This window comes from Thermobia domestica, chromosome 14, assembly GCF_964235325.1.
Source record: "Thermobia domestica chromosome 14, izTheDome1.hap1.1, whole genome shotgun sequence".
Taxonomy (NCBI): Eukaryota; Metazoa; Arthropoda; class Insecta; order Zygentoma; family Lepismatidae; genus Thermobia; species Thermobia domestica.
Window position 1 is genome coordinate 93,430,361 of NC_137467.1, and position 13,935 is coordinate 93,444,295.

A 13,935-nucleotide genomic window follows, 5' to 3' on the forward strand; every position below is an offset into this window, starting at 1 on the left:
TGAATTTTCGATCGTGAATCGCAACCTTACTTCAGTCCCGTCTGAGACAGGTTTAAGGTGGATCACTAGGTGTTCTTGGTGCTATGCTAAGTGCTACTTGAATAGTGCGGCGTTGCCAGGTAGTGTCGAGTGTTTACTGGTGCCAGATAGTACAGGAAGTAATCATGGAATTCTGCTTGGATACTTACTGGAGAAATTAGTTTTCAACCCTAACCGCAATTCACAGCTAAGTTCCGCTTCTCAAACTGCAACGCTAGAATCCAGAAATTAAACGTACAAATTTGGCAACAACGCATTGTGGCGTTCTATGCAAATTTCTTCTCAAAACCTCTTCCCTTAAATGTAAATTAATACGTGAAACATAACTCGATAAATTGTCAAACAATATATCTCTTTTGTGATAAGATCGTTACCTTAATGTACTTTACACATTCAAATAAACATTTCAAAAAATTGAGCACTTCTAGTAAGATGCAACCGTAAGTGCCATCTTGTGTGCTTATTGTAAAACGAATGAAATATTTTTTATTTGTTACCTTTTTCGATATCAGAAGACATATTCAAATGAATCAGTGTCTTGTGTTGTAGTTGAAACCATTGAGATAATATATAGACCTATATATTATCTCAATGGTTGAAACATAACTCTATTTTATAGTACAATATTTATAATATGTAACGTTTCATTGCACAACAATTAAGGGGATGATCTAAAATATGTACTGACTTCCACGTTAATGCGCCGATGAACTTTGACTACAGATATTTAAATTCTTGAAAAGTGAAAGGCAACGCCCCCAACGTCTCCCATTGGTTCTAAAGAGCAATCAGGAGCTGAACAACAGATATTAACTTTTAATTGTTCCCAAACATTTTTCACTTTTCCTCGTTCAATATATCCAGACAACAAAATTATGTATTTAAAATAAAATAAAAAATCCGCCCCCGTAGTTTTCACTGTCAGGGGGGGATAATGTCCTTGTACAATTTTCTGGTATGGGGGATTATGTCCTACATTTTTTTTTGTAGGGGGATTTTGTCCTATGTGAACGAAAAACCTTAGGGGGGATTTTGTCCGAATACCCCAATTATGATATTTGTATGCGAAAACAGAAAATCCATACCCGACCAATTTAGTCATTTTCTGATAAGAATTTTCCGAATGAATGTTTCCCATATATAAGTTCGATTCCGTATTTCTAATTTGTACCATAATCTCCTATAAATATCATTATTTCAAGTAGCAATATTTATATTTAATGTAATCATTTAGGCCCTACATAAGTTGAATGCTTGAAGTCAGAAACTCAGAGAATTTTTTGTCAAATTGAGCTAAATTTTAGATACTATTTTATTACTCAATAATTGAAGATAATTTCTATAACTCCCTTGAAGTGACGTTACTAATAAAACTACGTATAGCTAAGTACCATAGACTTCCGTATAATTGAAAAATGGGCTGAGATTATTATAAAAATTGAACATGCCCACACGTAATACGAATGTAACGTTATCTTTATGCCTATGGCGGAAATGTTTTTTTAACAATGTTATCGGCAAAATTGTTGTTTATTTATACAACTAATTCTTCTCATTTCAGGTATGAATATGATTAATTAATAGTAAAATACTGTGAATATGGTACTTAATATATTAGTCTACTCTTTTGAATATAAATAGCCTTTTTATAATTTTAGAAAATCATTACACCATCTTCGCTTTGTTACGAGAATGAAGATAATATAGTATACCCTAAATATGATAATATTTACAGAAAGTTTCTTGTACAAATGATATGTTACCCATTTGATCGTAAATTAACTTATACGTGTGATAATTAGTAATTGATTATATATACGATTATTTCGCACAGTTATAGAATTGTGTTAGGGGCACACATAGACAATGAATAATTGGTCGTGTTCTAGCATCACATATGTTTCTCAATTAATATAGATTTGGATAAGAGGAACAAAATGATAGAAAAAAAAAAAAAAACGTACCAACATTCAGAGCTTCGGATACACACAATTTTAGGAAGTAAAGGCAAGTTTAGGCACACCATTTAAATTACGATAATTATTCAGAACTTGTAATTTTTTTCGGCTTAAGTTTAGAGTTGCCCCTCCAGTCTGAAGGTGCCCTTGGACTTTAAAACATATAAAAAACAATGCTTAAAGTATTAAAAATTGTTACATTTCACGTAACTTCAGTACTCCGTGGGTTTCACAAAAATTTAAAAGGTTTTCTTCATTATTTTTGCGCATCCGTTACACCTGTTCGCCATATTCGCCATATTTTACAACTACCATGCTGCTGTAACCTTCCGCGAATACTTCCGCATCCGGCAAATAGTACTAACTTCCACATATCTTTTCTCGCATTAAACATAACTCTCCTGCCGAACTTACATTCCTAAACATCAAATAAACACTTGAAATTATAATTTCTTACCTCATTTCTCCTGTAAATTTTCCTGATTTTTATAAAAAGCGGAGGGGTAACTCTAAACTTAACCCTTTTTTCCCTCCTTATTGTCCTCCAAAAGATTTGTGCTGGGTGTCATGGCAGTACCAGACGTTGCCTAAATGAAGTTCAAGGGTGCCATTAAAAGTAATTTTTAAAAAATTACAATTCTTTGACAACTTGCGTACAAATACAACTAGCGTATCAGACATGTATCATAGTAATTACAGTGCAAGAAACAAATGTCAAGTTTGCCAGATGGCCACTACGAAGTACAAATGTTATCTAACTGAGTCAGAACAGGGTGAAGCTAGAAGTCGCGCACGGTAGCGCAAGAGTGCGTCCGAAGGGAGGAGGCGCGTGTGCGACGGTGAGTATATGCGTAAGCAGTGGTAATGAAAGAGGTGGGTTTCCGCAGTGATACAAATCCCTATAGTATTTGTAATAATTTCACACTAGTAACGCTAGACTTGTAAACACAAAATATAGCCCTTGTTCACTTTTAGAAGTACCCGCCGACTGAAAATAATAACTAATAAAGTTATTACGTATTGAAATTATTACGTGCTATCCTAATATATGCAATTACCTCATTACGAATTTATTCACATGCCTTATAAATTGTTTCTTCGAGTACGGTTTGCGTTAATGGGTACAGATTTACCTTATGGGCACTTCCCGTGTGACTATGCCACATAAACAAGTTGCAGAAAAACACAAACTAATTTGTTCTAGTTGGCCACTAACTGAGTCAGAGCAAGAGCGCAGCTGGGAGACCTGCGGAAGTGCGTCCATAGGGGGAAGGCTAATCAGCTATAGAAGGTATACTCATATACAAGGATAATACAAACACGCTTGTATTCCCATAAAATCACTTAGGCAGATATAAGCCTTGCAATGGTTCACACTAGCAACATTACATCTGTAAACATAAAAATTGTAAACATAAGCGTGTAATTCCACGAAAACTTTTTTTCATTTGCATTCACTCATTTTAACCGCACAGTTACCATTTTTGTGACCCATACATATGCGGAGCTATAGGGGGTATAGGGGGGTATTGCCCCCCAACTTTTTGACAAAAAATAAAAATGCCGCCTATAAGATCCATCAATTCTCATTTGTATTTAGTGCCCCCCAAAGACAAAACTTCTACTTCCCAGGAGACAATTCCTAACTCTACCCATGGACCCATATCACCATTTTATTATTGTCAACCCATATCAGTTTATTTTTATTTTTTTTAATAGGTGACACTAGGCTAGCTATATTCTTTTCACTTGGTATAAATCTAGCCGATAACTAAGCATTAAGTAAATAATTACGAGATTTTAAGATTCGTTTATCCAGTGTTTGGTAATAATTTTATTTTACGTACGTTTGTGTTATCTTGATATAGTACACTAGAGTAGGTTTGGTCCATTAAGTCATATTATATTTAAGTTCCACGACATAAAAAACAATATACAGAATTTAACCCGAGAAATTACTCAGTCCAATGCTTCCTTCGATTTTGCATGTGTATCTCTTGTGGTGCTAATGACTTTGAATTTTTTTTTAACATTTATTTTTAAATTATGCTGTATACACTCGTTTTACAAATACAAATTTCAGTTATGAGTACGTTCTGATGTCTCGTATCGTTTTAATTTATTGCACATAGCTGGTAGCCTAATTTCCCATCATTGCTGCTAATGTATTTGGACCCATGAAGTACATTTTACTTACATTTTCAGCATTTAGGTTGACAATCGCACTCATATAATTGTTCAAGTTCGTTTTCTTCTGATTGTGAATAATGCTTTTCTAACGTTAATTTGACAATTTTGGCAAAAATCTTATAAACTTAACCATTGATTCCTTTTTAGAACAAAAATGTCAATAAAATGTATGAATATGACCTTTTTAGTACAACGTCCTACGGTTGGCTATATTCCGAAGCTACGGAAAACGTTGATAATGATAGTAAACGAATTGATGTAATAAAGGTAATGGGAGGGAACGGGAGAACCCACAGAGATCAGATTCACACGGTGTTTAAGAAATTTCTAGTTTTACATTCTACTGTTATGCTCTGTAAATTAAAGGAGGAAAGTGAACGATTATACAATAATTGCTGAAATGGCAATCGGAGAGCCCTGAGAAAATCCAATTACACGATATTGGCCACCACAAACTTACATGGCATGGGATCGAATCAGGGATCTTTTACACTAGAAGTGAGCTCTATACCACTGAGACACCCGCGATCTCTCAAATATATTATTACAGCAACTTACACTGCCCTTGTTTGTGGTCTAATGGCTAGCGCGCGCGTCTGAATCGAATAGTCCCAGGGTCGGTTTCTGGTGGAAAAGCCTTGAAAAATTGAAATACATTAAGGCCCGAGTTTCACCTTATTCTATAGTTCTATGTTATAGATAACCTTGGAGGTCCACAGGGACGCTAAATTTCAATAAGTAAACAAACAAAATTTCCACACTCTTAACAAAGACTCGAAATTTTCCGTTGTAGCTAAACCTGTCCTTTCTTTTGGTATCTACTGAAGAATGGTGATCTCGAACGAGGCAGGAGTCCATATTTGCTAGGCTTAGGCGGAATGAGACGCGGTCCTATAGTAGTAGTGGTCCCGTTATGGCGAACTGAGTCAGCAAAAATTTTTGTGACGTCATAGGTCAAAGGTCAATGACCTTGGCCCGGGGTCAATGACCTAGGGGTACCTAGGACCACCCCCTCTAAATTTTGGCAGGGGTACCTTGGCCCACCCCCTAAATTTTGGCAGGGGTACATAGGACCACCCCCCTTAAATTTTGGAAATTGCCAAATCTAAAAATTTGGTATGGTAGCCTAGGACCATAGTATGTACCTCTATCAGTATTGGGTGTCTATGTCGTTCCCTTTCATGGGTAAAAAATTGCCAAAATTCAAATTTCGGAGGTTTTTGACCTAATTTATCCCCTTGGATGAGGTGTTATTACCTTATATAGTTATATGGGCGTATACAGGGGTCCATTCCCTTTCATAAGACATGGGTATATTAATGCACCCCTTGAAAAATTTGGGAGGGGTACCTTGGCCCACCCCTTCATTTTTAGAAATTGCCCAATTTAAACATTGGGTATTATAGTACAGGACCCTAATATGGATCACTATAAATTTGGGTGGTCCACCTCGTTCCCTTTTAGGGGTACAAAATTGCCAAAATATAAACGTAAGCAATACGTTGTACCACGTGTTTGGTTTTCGACCTAATTTATCTCCTTGGATGAGGTCCTATTACCTTATATGATTATATGGTCATGTATAGGGGTCCATTCCTTTCATAAGACATAGGTACATTAATGCACCCCTTGAAAATTTTGGCAGGGGTACATAGGACCACCCCCCTTAAATTTTGGAAATTGCCAAATCTAAAAATTTGGTATGGTAGCCTAGGACCTTAGTATGTACCTCTATCAGTATTGGGTGTCTATGTCGTTCCCTTTCATGGGTAAAAAATTGCCAAAAATTCAAATTTCGGGGTTTTTTGACCTAATTTATCCCCTTGGATGAGGTGTTATTACCTTATATAGTTATATGGGCGTATACAGGGGTCCATTACCTTTCATAAGATATGGGTATATTTGTGCACCCCGGGAGGGGTACCTTGGCCCACCCCTTCAATTTTGGAAATTGACCAATTTAAACATTGGGTATTATAGTACAGGACCCTAACATGTATTATGATAAATTTGGGTGGTCCACCTCGTTTCCTTTTAGGGGTACAAAATTGCCAAAATATAAACGTAAGCAATACGTTGTACCACGTGTTTGGTTTTTGGCTCAATTTATCCCCTTTGATGAGGTGTTATTACCTTATATGGTTATATGGTCATGTATAGGGGTCCATTACCTTTCATAAGACATGGGTATAATAATGCACCCCTTGAAAAATTTGGGAGGGGTACTTTGGCCCACCCCTTAAATTTTGGAAATTGCCCAATTTAAACATTTGGTATTATAGTACCGGATCCTAACATGTATTATGATAAATTTGGATGGTCCACCTCGTTCCCTTTTAGAGGTACAAAATTGTCAAAATATAAACGTAAGCAATACGTTGTACCACGTGTTTGGTCTTTTGGCCCAATTTATTCTCTTGGATGAGGTTCTATTACCTTATATGGTTATGTATAGGGGTCCATTACCTTTCATAAGATATGGGTATATTCGTGCACTCCTTTAAAAATTTGGGAGGGGTACTTTGGCCCACCCCTTAAATTTTGGAAATTGCCCAATTTAAACATTTGGTATTATAGTACCGGATCCTAACATGTATTATGATAAATTTGGATGGTCCACCTCGTTCCCTTTTAGAGGTACAAAATTGTCAAAATATAAACGTAAGCAATACGTTGTACCACGTGTTTGGTCTTTTGGCCCAATTTATCCTCTTGGATGAGGTTCTATTACCTTATATTGTTATGTATAGGGGTCTATTCCCTATCATAAGACATAGGTACATTTGTGCACCCCGGGAGGGGTACTTTGGCCCACCCCTTAAATTTTAGAAATTGCTCATTTTATATATTTGGTATTATAGTACTGGACCCTAACATGTATTATGATAAATTTGGGTGGTCCACCTCGTTCCCTTTTAGGGGTACAAATTGCCAAAATATAAACGTAAGCAATACGTTGTACCACGTGTTTGGTTTTACCTAAGTTATCCCCTTGGAGGAGGTTCTATTACCTTATATGGTTATATGGTTATGTATAGGGGTCTATTCCCTATCATAAGACATAGGTACATTTGCGCACCCGGGAGGGGTACTTTGGCCCACCCCTTTAATTTTGGAAATTGCCCCTTTTTACATGTTTGGTATTATAGTATAGAACCCTAATATATATTACTATAAATTTGGGTGGTTTACCACGTTTCCTTTGATGGGTACGAAATTGCCAAATTTTAGTACAACCACGTGTTTGGTTTTGGCTCAATTTATCCCCTTGGATGAGGTCCTATTACCTTATATGGTTATATGATCATGTATAGGGGTCCATTCCATATCCCCTTAAATTTTGGAAATTTTCCAATTTAAGCATTCGGTATCATAGTACATGACCTCAACATGTATCATGATAAATTTGGGTGGTCCATCTTGTTCCCTTTCATGGGTAAAAATTACTAAAATATAAACATAAGCAATATGTTGTACCATGCGTTTGGTTTTTGGCCCAATTTCTTCCCTTTGATGGGGTTCTATTACCTTATATGGTTATATGGTCATGTATATGGGTTTATTTCCTATCATAAGACATGGGTACATTGACGCACCCCTTGAAAAATTTGGGAGGGGTATCTTGGCTCATCCACTCGGTTTTAGAAATTGTTTTAATATAAGCATTTGGTATCATAGTACAGGACTTCAATATGTACCACTATAAATTTGGATGGTCCACATCGTTCCCTTTCATGGGTAAAGAACTACCAAAAATTGAATTTCGGAGGTTATTGACACCTATTTAGCACGTTATATGGTTTATTACCTTTATATGTTTATGTTCCCTTTTAAATTTGGGAATTATCAAATAACAAAATTCGGTAAACGTTTTCTAGGACCCATTGGTGTTCCTCTTATGGCCAAATATTCAAAATTTAAATGTTATTGACCGGCTTTATTATTGAATAAGTACAGGATTTATTACTTTTTCATAAGACACAGGTGTATTTGTGTACCAATCTTTAATTTTGGGAGGGGTACATTTCTTATTGTCATATCAATAATTGGTAATTGTTCTTTGGGTAAATCATTATGATCACGTGATCAGTTATTGACCTATGATGGGATTAGGAGTCCAGGACATTGGTACATTGAAACTTTGTAGGATAATTTGAGAATGCGTCATTGGTATTGATTATTACAGCCAAATATAAACGTAAGCAATACGATGTACCACGTGATTGACCTTGATGAGGTAGTGTACAGGGATACATAGCTAACCTTATTGAATCTTATGACTCATAGTCTTAAGGGAATACATGCTACAACACTGGCAAAGTTATTGTAGATGCAATTTGATTGGTTGATCACTATCTTTCGTGCAATCTGATTGGCTGATCACTATCTTTCGTGCAATCTGATTGGTTGCTGATTTTCAAATCTTTGCTGCATTCAGTTTTTAAGTTTTGTTTAACATTTAAAAATCTTGGTTTCGTTCAACATTTTGGACTCACTGATAAATATAATCAAAACCGTTTATTTGTTAATCGAATAGTTAAAAACCGGATAAAGTTTGACGGTTAACCGTGAAACGTAAAATTTTTTTTAGTTTGAAATTTTTTGTTTTAATTTTTTTGTTTCAGAATTTTGTTTGAAATTTGTTTCAAAATTTTTTGTTTGAAAATTTTTTTGCTTGAAATTTTTTGTTGCAAAATTTTGTTTGAAATTTTTTTGTTTAAAATTTTTTGTTCGAAATTTTTGTTTTGAAATTTTTCGTTTCAGAATTTTGTTTGAAAATTTTTTTTTGTAAATTTTTTGTTTAAAATTTTTTTGTTTGAATTTTTTTTTCGTTTGAAAATTTTGTTTGAAATTTTTCGTTTCCAAATTTTGTTTGAAATTTTTTTTCAAAATTTTGTTTGAAATTTTTTTGTTTCAAAATTTTGTTTGAATTTCTTTCGTTTGAAATTTTTTTCGTTTCAAAATTTTGTTTCAAAGATTTTTGTTTGAAATTTTTTGTTTCAAAGTTTGGTTTGACATTTTTAAAGTTTGTGCACTTATTAGTAAAGAACCGGAACTGTTTAGAACTAAAACCTCTGGCAACATTGTGGTGCAATAGTACACGTTAGAACATGGTGCAATAGTACACGTCAGAATATGGGGTTGTACTTGAAATGAAAAAAACACAATTCATTGAAGTGGATCATTTTATTACACTCCATATACATCCATACCAGATAGTGGTTCTGGATATTGTCGATACAATGTATTTTGAACTTCTTGCACTAGTTTGTCTTTAGCATATAATTTTAATTCCAATTGAAGTCTTTTAAGGTCTATTGCAATATCAATTGGTGGAAACTCAATGTTCATTTGATCACAAATAAACTGTTTATCAATACAGGTATGCACCCACGAACGATGTTGACAATATCTAGATACATGTTGTACAATATGCATAACACATTTTTGAAGGAATATACTTGTTTTGTTGCACACTTCCACTGCATGTTTCACACACTGAAATACGCTGATGAATTTGTTCCATTCTGTTTGTGTTAGATACACCATGTTGCGTGGGACATGGAATGTACTCTTTTTACGTAACAGCACCATCTTCTCTTCGAGGACTGTACGCATCACAACTTCATGATTTGAGCCTAATGATTTGACTATGGTCACATTTAGCTCATCATTCATTTGGTCGATTCGTGACATTCTTCACAGGTCAGTTGTACACCAAATTGCTCTGCTTTGCCCAATCGAATCACTGGTTCAAATGTTCTAGCACTGATACCAATCATCACATGTTTTGTTTATTGGATAATAGCTTGCGAAAATGAATTCTTTATCGTTAGAAGTACACATCTTTCCTCCTGAAAAGCACTTGCTCAAATGATTTCACGGTATTGGTTGATTTATAGTTATTGCTGACGTCATGTGCTGACGTTTGAATTCATGATTTCATCACAGTTGCTGACGTCATGCCGACCAACCAAATTCATACAACTATGTCTGATGTGTTGATGTTTGAATTCATAATTTTGCTGACGAATCTGGCTGTGTACTAAATTCAAGTTGATGACTTCGACCCAAGAATCCTTTGTAACATAAAGATACAGATCCAGTATTTAAGAAACGTAACAGTTCTTCTTGTTTTGATGCTTCCATGGGTAAATATCTTGCTGGTAAAATTATATACTTATCATTTTCAAGCTTCACTACGATTCTTAATCCAAACTTTGTAGGGATCATTTGGCTAGCTAAGATTCTATAAGGTACATTCTGTTGTAAATCAGTAATCTTGGTAAATGATTTCATCACATCACGCGTGTTTAGAAACTGCAGACAAGTAGCCATGATAATGTTATCATGAATACTAACGCGAACGATGATGCAAAACTGATGACGTTTCATTATCATGTTCTGACGTGTACTATTGCACCATGTTCTAACGTGTACTATTGCACCACAATGTTGCCAGAGGTTTTAGTTCTAAACAGTTCCGGTTCTTTACTAATAAGTGCACAAACTTTAAAAATGTCAAACCAAACTTTGAAACAAAAAATTTCAAACAAAAATCTTTGAAACAAAATTTTGAAACGAAAAAAATTTCAAACGAAAGAAATTCAAACAAAATTTTGAAACAAAAAAAATTTCAAACAAAATTTTGAAAAAAAATTTCAAACAAAATTTGGAAACGAAAAATTTCAAACAATTTTCAAACGAAAAAAATTTCAAACAAAAAAATTTTAAACAAAAAATTTACAAAAAAAAATTTTCAAACAAAATTCTGAAACGAAAAATTTCAAAACAAAAATTTCGAACAAAAAATTTTAAACAAAAAAATTTCAAACAAAATTTTGCAACAAAAAATTTCAAACGAAAAAATTTTCAAACAAAAAATTTTGAAACAAATTTCAAACAAATGTACCTATGTCTTATGATATGGAATGGACCCCTATACATGATCATATAACCATATAAGGTAATAGGACCTCATCCAAGGGGATAAATTGAGCCAAAACCAAACACGTGGTTGTACTAAAATTTGGCAATTTCGTACCCATCAAAGGAAACGTGGTAAACCACCCAAATTTATAGTAATATATATTAGGGTTCTATACTATAATACCAAACATGTAAAAAGGGGCAATTTCCAAAATTAAAGGGGTGGGCCAAAGTACCCCTCCCGGGTGCGCAAATGTACCTATGTCTTATGATAGGGAATAGACCCCTATACATAACCATATAACCATATAAGGTAATAGAACCTCATCCAAGGGGATAACTTAGGTAAAACCAAACACGTGGTACAACGTATTGCTTACGTTTATATTTTGGCAATTTGTACCCCTAAAAGGGAACGAGGTGGACCACCCAAATTTATCATAATACATGTTAGGGTCCAGTACTATAATACCAAATATATAAAATGAGCAATTTCTAAAATTTAAGGGGTGGGCCAAAGTACCCCTCCCGGGGTGCACAAATGTACCTATGTCTTATGATAGGGAATAGACCCCTATACATAATAATATAAGGTAATAGAACCTCATCCAAGAGGATAAATTGGGCCAAAAGACCAAACACGTGGTACAACGTATTGCTTACGTTTATATTTTGACAATTTTGTACCTCTAAAAGGGAACGAGGTGGACCATCCAAATTTATCATAATACATGTTAGGATCCGGTACTATAATACCAAATGTTTAAATTGGGCAATTTCCAAAATTTAAGGGGTGGGCCAAAGTACCCCTCCCAAATTTTTCAAGGGGTGCATTATTATACCCATGTCTTATGAAAGGTAATGGACCCCTATACATGACCATATAACCATATAAGGTAATAACACCTCATCAAAGGGGATAAATTGAGCCAAAAACCAAACACGTGGTACAACGTATTGCTTACGTTTATATTTTGGCAATTTTGTACCCCTAAAAGGAAACGAGGTGGACCACCCAAATTTATCATAATACATGTTAGGGTCCTGTACTGTAATACCCAATGTTTAAATTGGTCAATTTCCAAAATTGAAGGGGTGGGCCAAGGTACCCCTCCCGGGGTGCACAAATATACCCATATCTTATGAAAGGTAATGGACCCCTGTATACGCCCATATAACTATATAAGGTAATAACACCTCATCCAAGGGGATAAATTAGGTCAAAAAACCCCGAAATTTGAATTTTTGGCAATTTTTTACCCATGAAAGGGAACGACATAGACACCCAATACTGATAGAGGTACATACTAAGGTCCTAGGCTACCATACCAAATTTTTAGATTTGGCAATTTCCAAAATTTAAGGGGGGTGGTCCTATGTACCCCTGCCAAAATTTTCAAGGGGTGCATTAATGTACCTATGTCTTATGAAAGGAATGGACCCCTATACATGACCATATAATCATATAAGGTAATAGGACCTCATCCAAGGAGATAAATTAGGTCGAAAACCAAACACGTGGTACAACGTATTGCTTACGTTTATATTTTGGCAATTTTGTACCCCTAAAAGGGAACGAGGTGGACCACCCAAATTTATAGTGATCCATATTAGGGTCCTGTACTATAATACCCAATGTTTAAATTGGGCAATTTCTAAAAATGAAGGGGTGGGCCAAGGTACCCCTCCCAAATTTTTCAAGGGGTGCATTAATATACCCATGTCTTATGAAAGGGAATGGACCCCTGTATACGCCCATATAACTATATAAGGTAATAACACCTCATCCAAGGGGATAAATTAGGTCAAAAACCTCCGAAATTTGAATTTTGGCAATTTTTTACCCATGAAAGGGAACGACATAGACACCCAATACTGATAGAGGTACATACTATGGTCCTAGGCTACCATACCAAATTTTTAGATTTGGCAATTTCCAAAATTTAAGGGGGGTGGTCCTATGTACCCCTGCCAAAATTTAGGGGGTGGGCCAAGGTACCCCTGCCAAAATTTAGAGGGGGTGGTCCTAGGTACCCCTAGGTCATTGACCCCGGGCCAAGGTCATTGACCTTTGACCTATGACGTCACAAAAATTTTTGCTGACTCAGTTCGCCATAACGGGACCACTACTACTCTTATTATCCAGATGAACACCAATCCAAAACTTGTGTGTAGAAGCAGAGGTCCCCCTTTCGTATTAACTGGAAATTGTGGGAAAATGTGTTTTAGATGAAATTTTATGTTCCAGACTTAATTTTCGTGAAGTTATTCACGAAAATTATGAACTGCTTCTTTTTTCATTTCAGCGGAATTTTAGCGGCTGCAAAGACAAGCATCAAAATCTATACAAGTAAAAGAGATTCGCAGGTGATGCAAACTAGTAATCTATCACTTTTAAGTACATATAATACATACTGCTTTTAAATACATATTGTTGTTTCAGATTTCAAATAGATTTGTTTTTAAATAAAATCATGAATAAAAACAGAAAAAGAAGGGAAACATAAATTTTTAAATTTAAAAATGAAATGAAATCTTTGAGTTTTACGTTCCACGGTTATGCCGGTTAGGCTAAAATAGACGGTGATTATGAGAGATGAGTGAAATGGTGGAATGAAGAAAGTGGGAGGAAACGGGAGAACCCCGAGAAAACCCACGAGCACGGTGTTTGTCCACCACAAAGTTCACTTGGCGGGGCTGGATCGAACCCGGGACCCCAAGCACCAGAGGTGAACGCTCTACAACTGAGCCACCGCGACCCCATTTTTTAAAAAACAATTTAAAGAAAGGTCCCGGTACTACAAATCGTCACATGCTA

The 13,935-nt window shown here is 35.3% G+C and overlaps 1 protein-coding gene across 1 annotated transcript in view; it reads left to right on the top strand.

The window, feature by feature from the left end:
* Positions 1-1,455: 1,455 nt before the first annotated feature.
* LOC145670267 (uncharacterized) overlaps positions 1,456-13,935 on the top strand; it is a 132,011-nt gene continuing 119,531 nt past the window's right edge. Inside the window, exon 1 of the mRNA XM_081738693.1 lies at positions 1,456-1,600. The gene's annotated coding sequence lies outside the window, so the exon portion shown is untranslated. The remainder of the gene's footprint in view (positions 1,601-13,935) is intronic.